The sequence below is a fragment of the Tachyglossus aculeatus genome, chromosome X2, assembly GCF_015852505.1.
Source record: "Tachyglossus aculeatus isolate mTacAcu1 chromosome X2, mTacAcu1.pri, whole genome shotgun sequence".
Classification (NCBI taxonomy): Eukaryota; Metazoa; Chordata; class Mammalia; order Monotremata; family Tachyglossidae; genus Tachyglossus; species Tachyglossus aculeatus.
In genome coordinates this window covers 3250186-3256185 of record NC_052100.1, presented here as the reverse complement: position 1 = coordinate 3256185, position 6000 = coordinate 3250186, and the positions used below count along the sequence as shown (strand labels likewise).

Below are 6000 nucleotides of genomic sequence, written 5' to 3'. Positions count from 1 at the left end.
CCCTGCCTGAAATCTTTGTCTCGGGGAGGGGGGCAGGTGGGGCTTTCGCGGTTGGAATTCCACTCGCCATCCCGGTCCTCCGCTTTGGACGGCCGGGGCCGGCCTGCCACTGGACGCCAGGGCCTGGAGCGGCGGCGGTGGCGGCGACGTAGAGGCCGCCCCCCACCCCCTTTGGCCCACCGCCCCCTCCCCCTCCTCGTCGTCCTCGTCCTCACTCGGCGGCTGGCGGCGGCGGCTCCGCGTTGCACGGCTCCGGTAAGGTGGCCCCCCCCCCCCTCCCCATCCCCCTCCCCATCCCTTTTTATTCCGCAGCCCCCTCCCCACCTTTCCCCCTCCCCAGGACCGGTCGCCCGGGCCCGGGAGTTGGGGGAAGTCGCAGGAAAGTTTTGCCAGAAGTTCAGGTGCGGGGAGCCCCGGGCGGGGGGCTGCGGGGCCGGTCCTGGGGCCAGGGGGGGGATGAGGAGGGGGTCCTCGCCCCCCCCACCCCCCCACCGACCCCCTCGGCCCGGGAGGGGGGTCTCCTCCATCCCCGCCTGCGGACGACGTGGTCGCAGATCAGTGAGTTCAGACAAAAAGAGCCTGTAGGGTCGGAGGGAAGGGGGATCATCAGAGCCCCCAGGACGGCCCCCCAATTGAGCCCACCCCCGGGGTGACCGACCCCCGGACCCATCCCCTAGGACTCAGCTGACCGGGGGTGGGGGACCCCCCCCCCCCCGTCTCCATCCTCACTTCTGGCTCCAAATTGGCCCCCCCATCAGTGTCACCCTTGGGGTGAAACCAGGCCCCTGCCCCAACGCCTAGGACGAGGGGTCCCGGGGAGAGCTTGGGGGGGCGGAGTGGGGAGGGGGGGATTTTCGGACTGTTTTGCCTTCCCTCTCGAGCAGTTCAAGTTTTTTTTTTGGGGGGGGGGCAAAGTGATTTTTTCATCCCTCTCATCTCTCTCGATTGGGATTTGGGGGGCTGGAGGTCGGTGTCCGTGGAGACGGTCCGGGGATCTGGGGGTGGGGTGGGGGGGGCCGGGGGCGGGGACCCCCGGAAAAACGGAGCTCCCCGGACTTCCCAAGGGGGTCGCACACCCGCCCCCCCCCCCCACTTCCCGCTGTTATTTGCAGTCGGCCCCCGGGGCGCCCCTCCAAGCCGCTGTCACCTCGTCTGGGCCGCAAACTTGCCCCTGAAGTTTGAGAAGAAAAGGTTCCCCCCGATCTCCCCCTCCCCAACCTCACTTCCCTCTCTCTGCCCCCCCCAAGCCCCCTCCCCGGCACCCCTTTCCTCCCCCTCCCCAGCACCCCTTTCCTCCCCCCCCCCCCCATCCCTCCGGCCGGGCTGTTTGAATGCTAAAGGCGTCGCGGTGGTATTCAGATGGATTTCTGTCGCCGTCCTTTTCAGAAATTGTTCCCCCACCGTTCCCCCCTCCGTCCTTTTCAAAGACGGGGGCGTGTGTGTGTGTGCGGTGTGTGTGTGTGGTGTGTGTGTAAAGGGGGGGAGACGCTTACCCGTGTAAAATAAGGACCCCAGACCTGTTTACTGGTAGGTCCTATAGTAACTACTGCTATTTATTAGGGGGCGGTGGGGACACACACACACACATCATTCTCACTCACACACACACACACACAGAGTCCCAGCTGTCTAAAGGACCCCTGGAGGAGCCGTTCTCCCCCCACACAAACACCCCCACACCAGGACCACCGTTTTCCCAGGAAGTTGAATTTGGGGGTCCCTGGGAGGTGGAGACACCAGCCCCTTGGGGGTCCGGTCAGTGCTCACCTGACTCCCCCCACCCACCCACCCAGTCTTTTATAAAAGACTTTGGATCCAGCTGAAGGACCCCCTCCCCTTCCCATCCCTCCCCATCCCATCTCTCCCCCTCCCCATCCCATCTCCCCCCCTCCCCATCCCCTCCCCCCGAGGCCAGCGAGGCCGGGAGGGAGAGGGAGAGCGTGACTTTTGTGGGCAGGAAATCGGCGTCGGGGCCGAAATTCCGACTCCACCCCTCTTTTGTCCCCTCGGTGGCCGAGGTCTCCGCCAGCGGACTGCGGTCTTTGGCCGGGGCGGGGGAGAGGGGGGGGTCTCCGGAGGGGAGGGGGGTCCTTTGAACCTCTGTATTTTCCTGCTTCCAACCGGCTCCATCCCGCTTCCGCCAGCTGGAGGTGGTGGAGGGCTGGAGGGAGGGGAGATGATAAATTTGAGGAAGGGTCCGGGTCGGCCGGGGGGTGGGAATGAAGACCCCCCCCCCCCGTCCCCTCGGACCGGGAGGGAGAGTCGCCCGGGAGGATGCACTGAATTTCTTTCAACTTTTGCGCCCCGGAGGATGATGGGCGAATCCCGAGGGTCCGCAGGACCGGCCCGGGGGGGTCGCTTTAGGCGGTGGGCCCGGGCCACGGGGGTGATTTGAATAATGTTGGTATCTGTTAAGCGCTTCCTATGTGCCCAGCACTGTACTAAGCGCTGGCCTGAACCCGGAGGAGCCCCCCAACAGCCCTTCATCCGAGCTGGCATCAAAGGAGAGAGGGTCGATGGAGCCCCCCACCCCCGGATGGTTTGGAGCACCGGCGAGGACCGGCTCTGTCCAATATGAAATTGTGGTCGGAGGGCCGAAAATAGAGGGGGTGGGAGGGGGTGGGGGGGTCTCCCGCCGCCCCCTCCCCAATCCTGAGAATGTCAGGGGCCACCTTGTGACCCTGAATCGGGGCCAACGACCGTCTTTCCTTAGCCTCTCTCCCTCCCTCTCCTCCAGATCGCCCCCGGATTGATTTCACAAGCCAGAGCCGGAGCCCCCCCCCATCTCCATCCTGGGGGGCGGGAGGGGAGTGGCCCTGGACTTTATCCTCCGGCCAGCCACGGGGAGAAGCCCACCTCCCCGGAGGAAGGAGGGAGGGAGGAGGAAGGTTACCTTGGTATTTTAGTCGATGGGGTCGGTTGGGGTGGGGGGGTCTAGCGGGCATCCAGGTGGTGGGGATGGGGGTCTGAGAAGGCTGGTAAGAGCCCCTGCCTCGGAAAGAGAAGTCCTGCAGGAGTTGTGTTTATTTAGCCCAATTTCCCCTCTTCCCTGATAATGACAAAGCAGATAATATCCGGGCAGGGCCCCAGGTCACCCAAGGAGGGGGGGAAAGGGAAGGGGACAGGGGGCCTGGGAGGAGCCGAGCCCCCCCCCCCCCCCCAACCAGGCCTGCGGCTCCTTTTCCACTAAGGAGGTGGGGGGCGGAGAGAGGGAGGGTTGGCTTTGAGGTTTTGCAGCAGGATGGACTGGAGACAGAGCCTGGAGACAAGGCTGGGCTTGGGAGCAGCTGGACAGGAGATTATTTTCGTCGGCCCTGGGTGCCTGCTTCCCACCGAGTGTGTCTGAGGAGGGGGGGTGGGGGGGTGAAGGAGGGGAGGTGGGATGGCCAGTTCGTCCCCCCCCCTGCAGTCACGGCAGCCAGAAGGGGAATTTTGTGTCTTGGAAAAGCCTTTAAATAACCTGCCCCCTGCAAACAACACTCCCCGCAACTGCCCAGTGAAGCCTCCCCCCCACAGATGGTCAGAGTTCAGGGTCCTCCCTAAGGCCTTGCTGGGGGCAGTGGGCCTCCGGGGTACGTGCTAGACTGTGAGCCCGTTGTTGGTCTCTATACGTTGCCAACTTGGACTTCCCAAGCGCCTAGTACAGTGCCCTGCACACACAGTAAGCGCTCAATAAATACGATTGAGTGAATGCTGAGCCAAGGGGTTTACAACCTAATGTCCACCTACCAGAAGCAGGATTGGGGGCGGAGGGGGGAGTCCGTCTCGGACTTCTGTGGCATCTGTCCAAGCGCTTGGACAGCACTCTGCCCAAGAAAAGCCCTCAGAACAATAGGTGTTCAGTAATGATAATAATAATGATGGTATTTGTTAAGCGCTTACAGCTGACAGTTGGCGGAGCCGGGATTTGAACCCATGACCTCTGACTCCAAAGCCCGGGCTCTTTCTGCTGAGCCACGCTGCTTCTCAGTACAGTGCCCTGCTCCTGATAAAAGCCCAGTTCAGTGCTGTGCATGCAGAAGTCCCTCAGAACAAGCGTGCAGTACAATGTTCTGCACCCAGTAGGTGTTCAGTACACTGTTCTACCAATAGTAGGTGTTCAGCACAGTGCTCTGCACCCAACAGGCACTCCGTACAATGCTCTGCACCCAACAGACACTCAGTACAATGCTCTGCACCCAACAGACACTCAGTACAATGCTCTACACAAAGGAGACCCTCAGAACTATATATGCACAGTTCCGTGCCCTGGACTCTGTAGGAGTTCAGTACAGTGCCCCTCAGTCAGTAGATGCTCAATAAAGTGCCCTGTGCACAGGAGATCCTTAAACAATAGGTGTTCGGTTCCGCTTAGAACAGTGCACGACACATAGTAAGCGCTTAACAAATACCATTCATTCATTCAATCGTACTTATTGAGCGCTTACTGTGTGCAGAGCACTGTACTAAGTGCTTGGGAAGTTCAAGTCGGTAACATATACCGACATTAATATTGTTATTACCATGCACTCAATAGGTGCTCAGTACAGTGCCCCGCACCCAGTAGATGCTCAGTACAGCGCTCTGCCTCCAGTTGACGCTCAGAACAGCCAGCGGTCTCTCAGTCACAGGCGGGGACGAGGATGGGCACGTATTTATTACTCTATTTATTTATTTTACTTGTGCATATTTATTCTACTTCTTTTATTTTGTGAATATGTTTTGTTTTGTTCTCTGTCTCCCCCTTCTAGACTGTGAGCCCACTGTCGGGTAGGGACCGTCTCTAGATGTTGCCAACTTGGACTTCCCAATCAATCAATCAATCAATCAATCAATCGTATTTATTGAGCGCTTACTGTGTGCAGAGCACTGTACTAAGCGCTTGGGAAGTCCAAGTTGGCAACATCTAGAGGCAGTCCCCACCCAACAGCGGGCTCACAGTCTAAAAGGGGGAGACGGAGAACCAAACCAAACATACTAACAAAATAAAATAAATAGAATAGATATGTACAAGTAAAATAAATAGAGTAATAAATATGTACAAACATATATACAGGTGCTGGCTTAGTCCAGCGCTCTGCACACAGTAAGCGCTCAAGAAATACGATTGAATGAATGAATGAATGAATGAATGAATGGGCAGGAAGAGGATTTGAAAATTCTGGGAGACTTTTTCCACTCCCCCCACGTTGTTTTCCTAAACTCAGCAGGTGACCAGGCCTGGGATTGAAACTGTCGATGGACAAAACCTGTTGACTTATCAGCCGCGGCTCTTATCATGTGGGGGCAGGAATGTCTCCTTCATGGGCTAAGTTCAGCGCTGACACGTCTTCCCCCCCGCACCCGGGGCAGGAGGCCAAGAAACCCGAGCCGAGCAGGAGGGGGTCCGGGCTGGGGGGAGGCCATCACCCCAGTCCCACCCAGTTCAGGTGAGAAAACTCCCGTGACTTGATCATTCGCTCCGGTAAGAGAAGCGGCGTGGCTCAGTGGAAAGAGCCCGGGCTTTGGAGTCAGAAGTCGTGGGTTCAAATCCCGGCTCCGCCAACTGCCAGCCCTGTGACGTTGAGCAAGTCGCTTCACTTCTCTATAATGATAATGATGGCTTTTATTAAGTGCTTACTATGTGCAGAGCACTGTTCTAAGCGCTGGGGAGGTTACAAGGCGATCAGGTTGCCCCACAGGGGGCTCACAGTCTTCATCCCCATTCATTCATTGTCGTATTTATTGAGCGCTTACTGTGTGCAGAGCGCTGTCCTAAGCACTGGGGAGGTTACAGGGCGATCAGGTTGCCCCACAGGGGGCTCACAGTCTTCATCCCCATTCATTCAGTCGTATTTATTGAGCGCTTACTGTGTGCAGAGCACTGTTCTAAGCGCTGGGGAGGTTACAAGGCGATCAGGGTGCCCCACAGGTTGCTCACAGTCTTCATCCCCATTCATTCGGTTGTATTTATTGAGCGCTTACTGTGTGCAGAGCACTGTACTAAGCGCTTGGGAAGTCCAAGTCGGCAACATATAGAGA

General features: G+C 58.6%; 1 protein-coding gene across 1 annotated transcript in view; it reads left to right on the top strand.

The window, feature by feature from the left end:
* Positions 1 to 236: 236 nt before the first annotated feature.
* CXXC5 (CXXC finger protein 5) overlaps positions 237 to 6000 on the top strand; it is a 63670-nt gene continuing 57906 nt past the window's right edge. The window contains exon 1 of the mRNA XM_038771255.1: positions 237 to 255. The gene's annotated coding sequence lies outside the window, so the exon portion shown is untranslated. The remainder of the gene's footprint in view (positions 256 to 6000) is intronic.